The 12,281-nt window shown below is 30.6% G+C and overlaps 1 long non-coding RNA gene across 2 annotated transcripts; it reads left to right on the top strand.

Moving 5' to 3' along the window:
* The first annotated feature begins 10,002 nt into the window (after positions 1 to 10,002).
* Positions 10,003 to 11,842, top strand: LOC114078583. Of its 2 annotated transcripts, none has more exons than XR_003580200.1 (3): positions 10,003 to 10,877; positions 11,508 to 11,585; positions 11,678 to 11,842. It is a non-coding gene; the product is annotated as an uncharacterized LOC114078583 (long non-coding RNA). The 2 variants fall into 2 exon arrangements; XR_003580199.1 differs by having other exon boundaries at positions 10,003 to 11,384.
* Positions 11,843 to 12,281: the final 439 nt, after the last annotated feature.

Below are 12,281 nucleotides of genomic sequence, written 5' to 3'. Positions count from 1 at the left end.
TCATGTTTTTTGTTTTTACGCCATTAACATGAAAAGGAAAATCCACTAACTAAAATTGACATATTTACATAATGAATCTTTGTCATTAATTATTCTCATCATTTCAATTTATTAAACCATAACTACACATATCATCATAAAAAATATGAAAATAAGAAAAACTATAACAATAGTGTTACTTAAATGCGAAGCAAACTATAGGTTGTTTAAACAAGAAATAAATTACGGTTTGTCATAATAATTTTGCACTAAATATCACCACATAAAGGATCTAAACATAAATTTAGATGAAAGATTTGAACATACTTCATATTATAGCATCAAGAAATATTAATGGTTTAAATACATGCGAAATTTAATAATCTCAATATATTGCAATCCATTCTTGTATAATCATGACATAAAACTAATACAAAATAAAATAAAATTAAGCTTTATCTCTTGTGAAAATTATTTCACGAGAAGAAAGGATTCAGGAACCACGAACTTGAAATTACGAATAAAACCCCGAACTCAACTATTATTTGATTGTGTTTTTTTCTATGCTTTTTCTTTTTTGTGTGTGTGTTTTCTTTGGTGGTGCTGATTTTCTTTGCAGAGTGTCTGTATGTATATTGAATGTCTCTCCTTTTTTTTTTTTGCTGATTTTCCTTCTTTGGATTGGTAGTCTCTTTCTTTTTTTTTTTGCTGATTTTTTTGTGTATATAATAGGTAATAGTAGTGTAGGGCGATGTGGGTGTTGTGGTGTATGTGAAATGGGGTTAGTGCGGTAAATGAGTTAGTTTCTTTTTTTTTAATTGTTATTACTAAATAAAAATAATAATAATATAAATTAAGAAAAATTAAAAAACTAGATAAAAAAGATATAAAAATTAAAATCACTAATTTCTTATTAAAACTTTGCATGAATAAATAAAAATGTACCTTAAAGTGTGATTCTTTTTTTTTTTTTAGTTTTCATATCTTCTAAAAATAAACTTAGTAAAATAAGATAAAAGTGAAAATATTAATAAAATCTATTTAAGTTCTGTAAAGTGTATAAAATTTAAATTCGGTCAAATATTACGTGTCTACAATCATTCACTTTATATATAAAAAGATGTTTCTAGAATTATTTATTCTAGATAGATTTTTGTTAGAAGAAAATTACATTTTTATTCTTAGTTGTCTTTAATACAAATATATCATCCTATTCATTTTTATTTGTAAAGTTACTTTTTAACGTCTTTTTCTTTAATTTCAATCTAATATATATTATTAATTTTATCACACTTAAATATTTTCAAGTATATTAATTATAGCCAAAATAAAGATGAAAATAATTAATTAATGATAAATTTTTATGTAAAAAGTAGGCATTTTTTATAAGCATAATGAATAGAAAAAAATATTAAGAATTAAGTTAAAGTAAAGTAATAGGAAAATAGAGTAATATTAAAAAATATATCAATATAACTCACAAAAGAAAAGAAAGTGAAGTAATAATAAAATAAGTTAATGGTAATAACAATAACTTAAGATGTTTCTAGATTTCTGTTAATTTTTTTGCTATCATTCTTGATAGATTTTTGTTAGCCTAAAATTACATTTTTGCCGTTGATCATTATTCACTTCATCAAGAATACGATATTTCTAGAATTACTAATTATATTTATTAATAGATTTTTGTTAGCGTGAAATTACATGTTAAAATACTTGTTATTTGGATTAGGGAATTTTAATATGTCGCTAAGCTAATTAATAGACCTTAATAACAAGTATTCACATCTTTTGCACGACTTTAAAATAACTTTTGACCTCCTTTAGAAGCCGTCTTGGAGACTTATTGTTTGGAGAGTTAATTATTTTCTTGAGTTATGTATTTTCTCTCAAAATATTTTGAATCATCAATTATATTAACTTGAAAGGTTTCTGTATAATTTTTGAAAATATAAATTTTTGTTTAAGACATTGAAAAAATTGTATCCAAATTCATATTCAAAATATAGTATTATTGTAACACCCCAAAAATATCTAAATTAAGACCTGAATCATTCTTCAATTGCATGTAAGGTCGTATTGAGTGATTATTAAATTGAGCTTAGGTGTTAAAGTCAATTCTTTAGTTGGGAATAAATTTGGAGATGAATTAAGTCACAAGAATGGGTAACACAAAGTTGAGTTGAAAGTTTTCTTACCGATTAAGTTTCGATATAAAATTCTACTCATGTCAACTTCAAACTATCATATCTTTCAACATATAATGAATTAGGTGGCCTATGGCCTATCAAATTGAAAATCTATGAGTACTCTTTTCAACGCCACCAAGTTTGCCTCATTTCGAGTTCGAAGCAAAGAGTTATTATCATTTTACTAGAGACTATCACATTAGAGTTTCCCGAAGACAATTCCTATGACTTGCTTCTAAGGGTCATGGAAATTCAGACGACCCGTGTGTCAACTCATCACAAACTTCAGAGAAGTTAGATTTTGGGGTTCAATTCCTACGGATCCATTCTATGGGCAGTAAGAACTTCTATAGGTCAAAGATTGGACCCGTAGAATAAGATTTTGAGCCGTAAAATTCAATATAAATTTCACGAATGGGATATATGGTTTGTATGTCACGCTCCGAGCCTACATCTTGAGCGCGATCAGATACTCGAGGATCATTGTTCGCCTAAGTGAACCCTTGGCATGACTTAACTCTTAGCGGAAGACTTAATCATACTAAAAGAACTAAAAAAAGTACACTATAACTCAAATGTCTCAAAAGATAAACTCAAAAATGTTTAAAGAAACATTCAATTGCCAAAGAGGCAACTCAAGTCTCAACATGAATAACTGAAAATGAGTGTCTATCTATTTATGAAACCTCTAATACTATGAGGGATATCGGGACAAGACCTCCTATCATCCTAACAAAATTGACTAACAAAACATAATAAAGGGATCCTCCAGAAGCAAAGAGGCTCACCAAATGACTCAAAATATCAACTGGATCAACGAAGCGCTGGGTGCTAATACCGGTTACTTGTATTTGCATCATAAAAGTGCAGGTCAAATAACGTCAGTACATGAAATGTACGAGCATGTGAGGAGAAATCTAAAATAGTACATAAGGTTGAACTCGAACTAAAGAAAACACTTACCTCGTCTTAACTCTACTCAATTCATTTCACTATAAAATAGTAATAAGGATGCAATATAAAGAAAAACTTTAAACAGTAGAGGACAACTTAATGTATTAGAAAATACAATATAAAATTTGTTTGTATATATAAAGGTACAAAAAAAAGTATGTGGGAGATTCTCTAACTGACAACCATCACTATAAGCTATGTGATGATATATCGTCTGGCCCATGCTGTCAGAACTGTTCTATACTTTGTCGGGGTATAGAACCTACTACTAAGTAAATTCACTAGTCTATGCTAAAAAGCATTAAGCAATAATCTAAAAAGTTGTAACATCTCGTAACTCAAAATAGCTAGGAATAGTCTAAGAAACCAAAGATAATCACTTTTGGAAAGAATAGGAAAAATTTGGAAAATTTCCCAAGTGTAAAAGTGATTTTTTGTCCATTTTCAAACGGAGATAACTTCTAGCCCAGGATGAGTTAGAGTCAGCTCTTTATATGGTTGGAAAGCCTTGGAGAGATCTTTCCAACGCCGCTGAGTTTGCGTATTTTCAATCTTGTATGATGGAGATATGTCAATCGGAAGTTGGGCTATTGGATTAAGGAAGGTCCTAATCCGGATTTTAGTAAGGGTAAAGTGGTATTTTCACACAACTATTTCCTAATTCGTTTTAAGGGTTTATTAGGAATAAAACTAAGCCTAAAATCACTTTTAGAAAAACATTCACGCTTAGGGTTTGGGAGAAAGGAGAGGAGAAGAAGAAAATGGCAAAAAAGTTCAAGGATTCATCAAGAACGCCAAGATCGTCGTGTGGAATTCATCGAGGGTGATCTCTATTAAGGTATGTGGGATCTTTCATGTTAGGCTAATTCACCCACACGCCAATTAGTTTCAATTCAAACAATTTATGAGTTGATTCCATGTTAGAAGTTAAGTTCTTGAAGAAAAGTTTTGATTTCTCGTTGATTGAATTATTGGATACCATTGTTGGTTGAATTCTTGTTTAATATGGTTATTTTGAGTTGAATTCGATGGTTATTGAGAGTACCTATAGTCCCAAGATGTTTGGTGAAAGAACTAGAAAGGGTTGGAGGGTTTGAAGGTGAAAAACGATTTGAAAAATTCGTCAGACACACCTGGGTAGGGGCAGGCACGACGCACCTGCAGTGCGCCAAAAACTGGCCTGAGTCAACAGAGGCCTGGCGCAGCGCGCCACCAGTGCAGCAGGACCAAGCCTCAGTCAACTAAGGATGTCGCGGCGAGCCACAATACGCGCAACCCGGTGTTTTCGTCTAGTTTTCGTAGTTTAGTCCTTTTAAGTCCTTCCAAAGTACATTAACGTCTTCTAACGATTCTAATTACTTCAAATAACTTCTCAACATCTAGAAATCATTAAAGAACTCAAATCATAACCTTGAATCCATAATTCAATTTAAGGAAAGTTAAGATCAAAGTCAAGGAAGTTAAGAGTCAAGTCTAAAGTCAAGAAGTAAGGCAAAGTAATTTTTTTAAAGGTTATCAAGTGTCTTATTTAAACATTTAAAACTTGTATTTCAGACTCAAGTTTCAAGCTAAGCAAAGAGTTAAGTTGAAGTACTTTTCTTCAAAGGTATATGGGGACTAAGTATTCCGATAGAGACTTAAAAATGTTGTCACATTTAAACAAGTAAGGAAACTTTGATTTCCAAGGATCCTTAGGGCAAGTTTTTAGAAAAGAACGATAGCTTTCTATAAGAAGCAAGCAGGGGAACTAAGATTTTCAAGATGACCTTTCAGCTAAGTAGTTTGAGCACTAATCTCAAACACTGAATCAATATGTTTTTAAAACATAAGAGCCAGTATATTTTGGGAGTAGTATTGATCACCGATATAGGGGAGAGTTCAGACAACTCAAGTCCCCCTAAACCATATAGCCACCTTGGGAAGAAGAGGGTCATCCTTTTTAGATGAAGTCTCTTCACAGTACACTAGTGAATCCATTAGGCAGTTCAGGTCATATATCTTTGGCCGGGTATAAGATGCGCTGGAAGCGTGAGGTAGATCATTGTATCATCACTATAGCTCTTAAGTTATGGTTGTCGGTTAGAGTAACTCCCACAACAATTATTATATTCTTATATACATCAGTTTAATTGTATTTTTACATACATACCAGAGCTAATTGTATCTTGAGATTTCAGCATGTTTTAGACAATTTTTTTAATTGTATTTTATTGATTGAGTTAAGTTATTCGTGAGTTGAGCAGAGCCAAGGTAAGTCTTCTCTCTCACTCCTTTCAAGCTTAAGTGTTGTTTTAGCATTCCAACTCGCATACTTGTACATTCAATGTACTGATGTCAGTTGACTTGCATCATATTATGATGCAGACACATGTAATTAGGATCATCATTTGGCGTGCCATTGATCCTGTGAACAACTCAGAGTCAGTTGGTGAGCCTCCCTTCATTCTGGAGGATATTCTTTTCATTTAGCTATTTGATTTAGTTTTCAGTTATTAGGATGATTGGGGATCCTGTTCCAATATCAAGATTTATTTTAGAGGTTTCATAGATAGACAATGTTAGTTTTTCTTAGTCTTTTGTTTCATTTGTAAAGATTTGAAGTTGCCATTTTGCTAAGTACTATTTAAAGTTATATTCCACGTTAAGTCTTCCGTTGAGTTAAGTAAGCCAGGTCAAGAGTTCGCTCAAGGCCAGCAATGGTCATTTGGTGCCAGCCACGTCCAGGGTGTATGCACGGGGCGTGACAAAAGTATGACCCTTTCTACCCACATTGGCTACATAGTTTATGGAAACATTGAGTTATTTGAACTCGTCCTCATATCGGTTCTCAATACTAATCCCAAAATATAACCAACTCATGTCTTTTAAAACATAATTCTTTGGTGATTTGAGATTTTTGCTCAAAAATCTTTCTCTTAAAAGGGATGGTACTAAAACTACTCATGAAAACTCTTTTGGAAATCAGTGTTTCCTCTTATTTTAAATATGAAAATATTTACTCCTAAGAATACTTAGTTCCTATATATCATTTTAATGAAAATAAACTCGGTTCTACTCTTCCTCAAACTAAATGCTTATGCCTTAAAACAAGTTTAAACGACTATAAATGACCTTAGAAAAGACTCGAAAAATTAAGACTTGACTCTTAGACCTACCTTAAATTTGAATTATAGATTCAAGGGTTATGATCTCATGTTATGGATGATCTCTCGATGTTTAGTCATACCTTAGAGTGTATAAATCAACTAGAAAACATAGGTACGATCGGAGGGAACTTATATAGAAGAAGTGGGAAAGGATAGATGACCTGGCGACCTAGGTGTACTGAGTGGTGCAGGGCGCCAAACGTTGAACTACAGAAGGAAGCTTGGAGGGCACTAACTGGCGCGGCTACCCAAGACTCAAACTATTAAACCTGATTTGGGGTGCACCGAGTGACGTGGCGCGTCCTCTTTCCCAGAAAACTTAACGATTTCTCACACATTTATCGATCCTAATTCGTCTAGAATCAAATATTTCTTTCCCAATCACTTGAATTCGAATGCCCAACATTAGTCTACAAGAATCTACTGAAAAAACAACCTTCAAACCTGCACGATTATCTCAAGAACTTATCAAAACCTAAACAATCAAAGATTATAACATAAACTTCAATAAAACTAGTCAAGAACTCAAATCCTTCAACTCTATGAATGAAATTACGTTAAAAATAAAATGGTTGGCGTGTGGGTGAACGAACACAACGCTATATGAACTCACATAATTCTTAGGGATTAAACCCTTGGCGAAATCTGCAATGAAAAACCTCAAGAACTTGACGAACACTTGACTTTTCCTTTTTTCTTCACTTCTTGAACTTCTCACAAAACCCAAGCATACATTAGGATTTGTAAATCTGAATCAAATTAGTTTACACCCATAAATATTACCAATTTTTGTTTTAATCTGATTGAATAAGAAAAAGACCAAAATACCCCTCTTAAATCTGGGTGATTTTCCTTAAATCGACTGCCCAACTTCAATTGGACATATCTATCTCATAAAAGCTTGAAAATTAGCAACCTCAGTGGCACTGGATAGAGGATTCCAAGAACTTTCATTTTTTATCTTATGAGCCACCTAACCCATCTTGTACTGAAAGTTATGGTTGTTTGGAGTTGATCCTAAACTCATAACTTATGCATAGCTTGCAAAATTTCAGATATTGTTATTTCCAATTTAGTTATTTCTATTTTTAGCTCTTTCAAATACCAAGGTGTTACACCATAGAACAAATCAAGAACCATAGATAGACGGGTAGAAGGTTTCGTCAGTTTTTAAGAGGTATAGTTTTGTCTTTTCCCACTCTTTTAAGCTAGAACCGTGATATTTTTCACCTATCAAAGGGTTTATAGAATGTTAATCAATCATTTTACGTTCATTAATGCTTCCAAGTCTTAGATCAAGAATTCTAGAGGAGAAAGTTAGGGTTTTAAGCGTCTTTCAATCTTCAAGAAGAGCATAGTTCTTCCAGGTATGTAAGGTCATTCATAGTCTTGGAGTAGTTTATCTCCACTCGCTACATCTAAATATAGTTAGTAATAACTTGTATCTAAGGTCATATCCTCAATTTTATGAAATTTCTGCCTAATGAAATATTTTAGGGCAATTTTCACATATAGCAAACAAAAAATTCATATTTGTATGCTATAGCAAACTTTGCATAATTGCGCTCCATAGCAAACATAAAACTGTATAATTCGCTATACATATACAAATGTATAATTCGCTGGCCTAAATTTTATAATTCGCTGGCCTATTTCGCTGCAATTGTATAATTTGCTATCCTATTTCACTGCAATTGTATAATGCACTATTGTATAATTCACTGCCTATTTCGCTGCAATATTAAGTGTATAGAAAGAAGATATATGTTTTTCTCTCGCTTTATACAAAAACAGAAACACAATATATACACTTCTGTTGTATAAAGCTAGAGAAAATTGTATTTCACTGCAATTGTATAATTCGCAATTGTATAATTCGTTGACCTTTTTCTCTGCAATATTTGAAGTAAAATGTTTGTAAATTGTATAATCAAGTGTATAACACGAAGATATATATTTTTGCATGTGTATATACAATTTTCTCTCGCTTTATACAAAACAGAAACAGAATTATACACTTATGTGTATAAAGCGAGAGAGGCGAGCGAGAATGGAGAGTGGCGAGCGAGATTTCTGGGAGAGAAACGCTGGCAAATTTTAGCTAACGTTTGCTATGGAGCACAATAAAATCAAACCCTAGCTATTCCATTTATTTTAGGTTATTAGTTTGCTAGTATATACAATTTTCCCAATATTTTAAAGTACAATCCAAATTCAAATTATTCGAATTTTAAAGAATGAGTTATATATGATACTTAAATAATATTTAAAATTAGACAAATAAATTAAAAGAGAGAAAATAATTTTATACTTATAAAATTTTAAAGACTTAAATAGTATTTTTTTTATTAATACCTCAAAATAACCAAATTCGTATTTAAGGGACAACTTGATTAAGAGACAAACTATATGTAGAAATTCTGATTTAAAATTTAGTGTTGCGAATTAGTACTGCAACAATACAAAAATTTTCACATAATTTATGAAAAAAATAACCAAATGTTATATGAATTAACAATGATTTTTATGTATGTTGATTAAGTTTAAAGTGAAGAAAATAAAATTAGTAATGTTAACGTTGCTCTTTAATTTTTTTAGAAAATAAAAAACAATGTCCACTCACACAAGATTTTAGAGAAAGAAGAGCGAGATGATTTACTTCTATTACAAATATTTATAATTTATTTAAAATATGAAAATTTAAATTGTTTAATCAAAATTACTTTAAAATTATTATAAACTAATAATATTTATCAAGTACTCATTTCATATGAACGTTAACCGTCATATAAATACATACAAATTATTCAAATTTAAAATTTAAAATCATTTAAGTATCAATTAAAAATTAATTTATGAATAAACACACAGGTTCTTCGTCGCTAGTTCTAATATATACGTTTGCATGCATTTTTCTAGAAGTTTTTATGACTCATGTTTTATTCCTAATGTCTTACTCTATCAGTGCGAATAAATTAGAGTGTTATAAATATATAATATTTAAAAACTCAATTATTACTAATGAAAAATTATTATTTTAAGATTTAGAATCTGTAAGATTAAAATTGTGACTCTATTCATAAATCAAATCAATTATTTCAAACACGGAAAATGGAGGATCGACAAAAATAAAGTTAAAAATATACTCCTTACTATAATGAGTTATCAAAATTGAATGCATGAAGCTAGAGATTGAGGCCAAATTGATAAAAGTTGAATAATATAATATACCAACATCAAAATTAGTATTGTATTGTTCTTGCACGGTGAAAGATATGATTTCCATTGTTTAATTAGTTTATTTTTCTACTTTTAGAAATTATTTCATCGCCCTTTTTTTAAAAAAGAAAAAATCAACTATCACTTGACTTAACTCAACCTTAATAGCCTTGAGCTAATAAGTCAGACTTCTAAGTTTCAAAATAAAGATTTTGCAAGTTCTGATTTAATTTGACTTTTCTATTTAATGTTATAACGATTTTAAATTCCTTTTTTTTTTCTTTGATCAAGTTTACTATGCAACATTTCACATGGAAGATAACATATAATTAATATAAGATATTATTTCACTTCCTTATTTCATTATGTTACTCTTATTTAGAATTTGCACTTTTAAAGGACTAACAAGGACAATTATGTAATTTTATCACTAAATTTAGGGGGCTTCTAAAGGATATACAAGGACACATAGGTAGTTTTATCATTACTTTTAGGAATCCTCTTTCATTATTTACATCTACTTCTCCTCAACATATGTTATAAGACTCTTATCTAATCAACAATCTGTCATACTCATCTCCATTAATCTCTGTTTCTCCTCAAATTTCTCTTTCCTCTTGGTGTATTCATTAGATACAGTAAGTTTTTCTTCTCCTCCACAAAAATGACCTATGATGGTGACTTTTCTCATTCTTCTTTGGATATATTTAGGTCTGCATGTCATTCAATTTAAGAATAATTTTGATTTTTATCTTAAAAGTTGTTTCTCTTTCATTGTTATAGGTGTAGAAAAGATAAAATTTAAGATTATCGGTATCTAGTTTCAAAGTGTTGATGAAAATTTGTCCTCTGCCGGTGACCCAATTAGCTTAAGATTTTGACTCCACAAATTAATGCGATTAGTTAAACAATTTTGCTAAAAAAAACAAGTTACACTATTCTCTTTGTCTTATTTTCATTCTAATTTTTATTTTCCCAAATGATATATTGATGTCTCAAATGTATGCCATTTTATCCGAGTGATTGTTCTGTTACAGTCATTTACCATTGTCTGCATTTTTTTTGTGTAATTTGTATGTATTGTTTTCAGATTTTCTTAGCAAAATTTTTTAACTAATCACATTAATTTTGCGGAGTCAAAATCTTAAGCTAATTGGATCGCCGACAGAGGACAAATTGTCATCAACACTTTGAAGCTAAATATTTCTTTACATATCAATGAAAGAGAAATAAATTTCAAGATAAGAAGCAAATTATCCTTTAATTGATGACATGCAGACCTAAATATCCAAAGAAGAATGAAAATAGCCAACATCATCGGCCCTTTCTCAAGAGTTGGACACATTAGGAAGAGAAATTGGGGAAAAGGGAGAAAAAGAACTTATTGTAGGTAATGAATAAAAATTTGAGGAGAACTAGAGTTTAATATAGATGAATATGACACATTGTTGATCAGAGAAGAGTCTCAGAGATTATGTGAGGAGAAGTCGATTAAAACAATGAATTAGAGGATCTTTAAAAGTGAAATAGTAAAACTACCTATGTGCCCTTGTTCATCACTTATAAGTCTCCAAAATTTAATGATAAAATTACACAGTTTCTCTTGTTAGTCCTTTAGAAGTGTCACTTCTAAACAAGAGTAAAGTAATTTAAAAAATCACGAAGTACTCGAAACAAGGACGCAAGAAAATACAGATAATGTGTATGTCCAAAAAAGAACTTTTGAAAGAAATTTGTGTCTTCGTACTAGATATGTAAAGATATCACCCGAAAGAAAGAAATTATTTTTATCCTATGTAAGAGAAAAAGGGCTGAATCGAAAGACAAAAACTCCTTCGTCAATGAAATAGTAATAACACTCTTACAATTAGAACTTCTTTGTTATCTCCTCAAGAAGGTTAGATAACCATATTGTTTTCTTCCTTATGTGAAATGTGTCTTCTGAATATCTATAGCTATAGTCAGACGTTTCAGCTCACCTACTCTTACTATAGTTATTTTTCTCATTTTTTGGTTGAAGCTTCTGCAACTACAAACCTACCAGTTACCTCAAGTAGAGGAGAATTTATAATTACTTGCTTATCTGCCTTCAAAGTAGGTGAGTTCAGAAATATTACTTCAATTATTTCAACTATACTGATTTTTAATAATTGGCTAGTTGTCTCTAAATATTGTTATTCCTGATACAAGGATCAACATCGGGTGCATCTGATGCTTCAAGTTGATTAAGTTCAAGACGTACTGCAAATAGAGGTATACATCTTTCTACCAAAGTAATAAAAAACATGTATATATAACAAATAAATGCTTTTTATCATGTACATGTACAAATAAGTTAGAAGTCAATCTACAAAATGATAATTTATTGCCAAAAGATTACTTACTTTTAAGGAAAGTTCGAAATTGCAAATTTTGTGCAGCATAAAGATTCCGATATGAATCACCAGGTTTTTGTTGTGATAATGGATTAATTAGACTAACTTGTCATAACATGCCTACTGAGTTGCGAAATTTTTTTCTTGGGTGACTAAAGAATCTCAACACTTTTGCACTTACAATAGAGCCTACAATAATATGTTTGCATGCACTTCACTTGGAGTATATAATGATAGAGAATTAACAAAGAGAAATCGTTGCATCTATACATTTAAAGTCCAAGGACAAATGTATCACTTCGTTGATAATTTGATACCCTCAGGAGGAAAAGTAAAAAAATACAATTATATATCTATGAAAACGAAAATGAGCAAACAGATCGAATGATATTATCAGATAATCTTAATGAAGTGACAAT

The sequence above is a fragment of the Solanum pennellii genome, chromosome 9 (genome assembly GCF_001406875.1).
Source record: "Solanum pennellii chromosome 9, SPENNV200".
NCBI lineage: Eukaryota > Viridiplantae > Streptophyta > Magnoliopsida > Solanales > Solanaceae > Solanum > Solanum pennellii.
The sequence above is the reverse complement of the archived record's forward strand: the minus strand, read 5'-3'. Positions and strand labels throughout refer to the sequence as shown.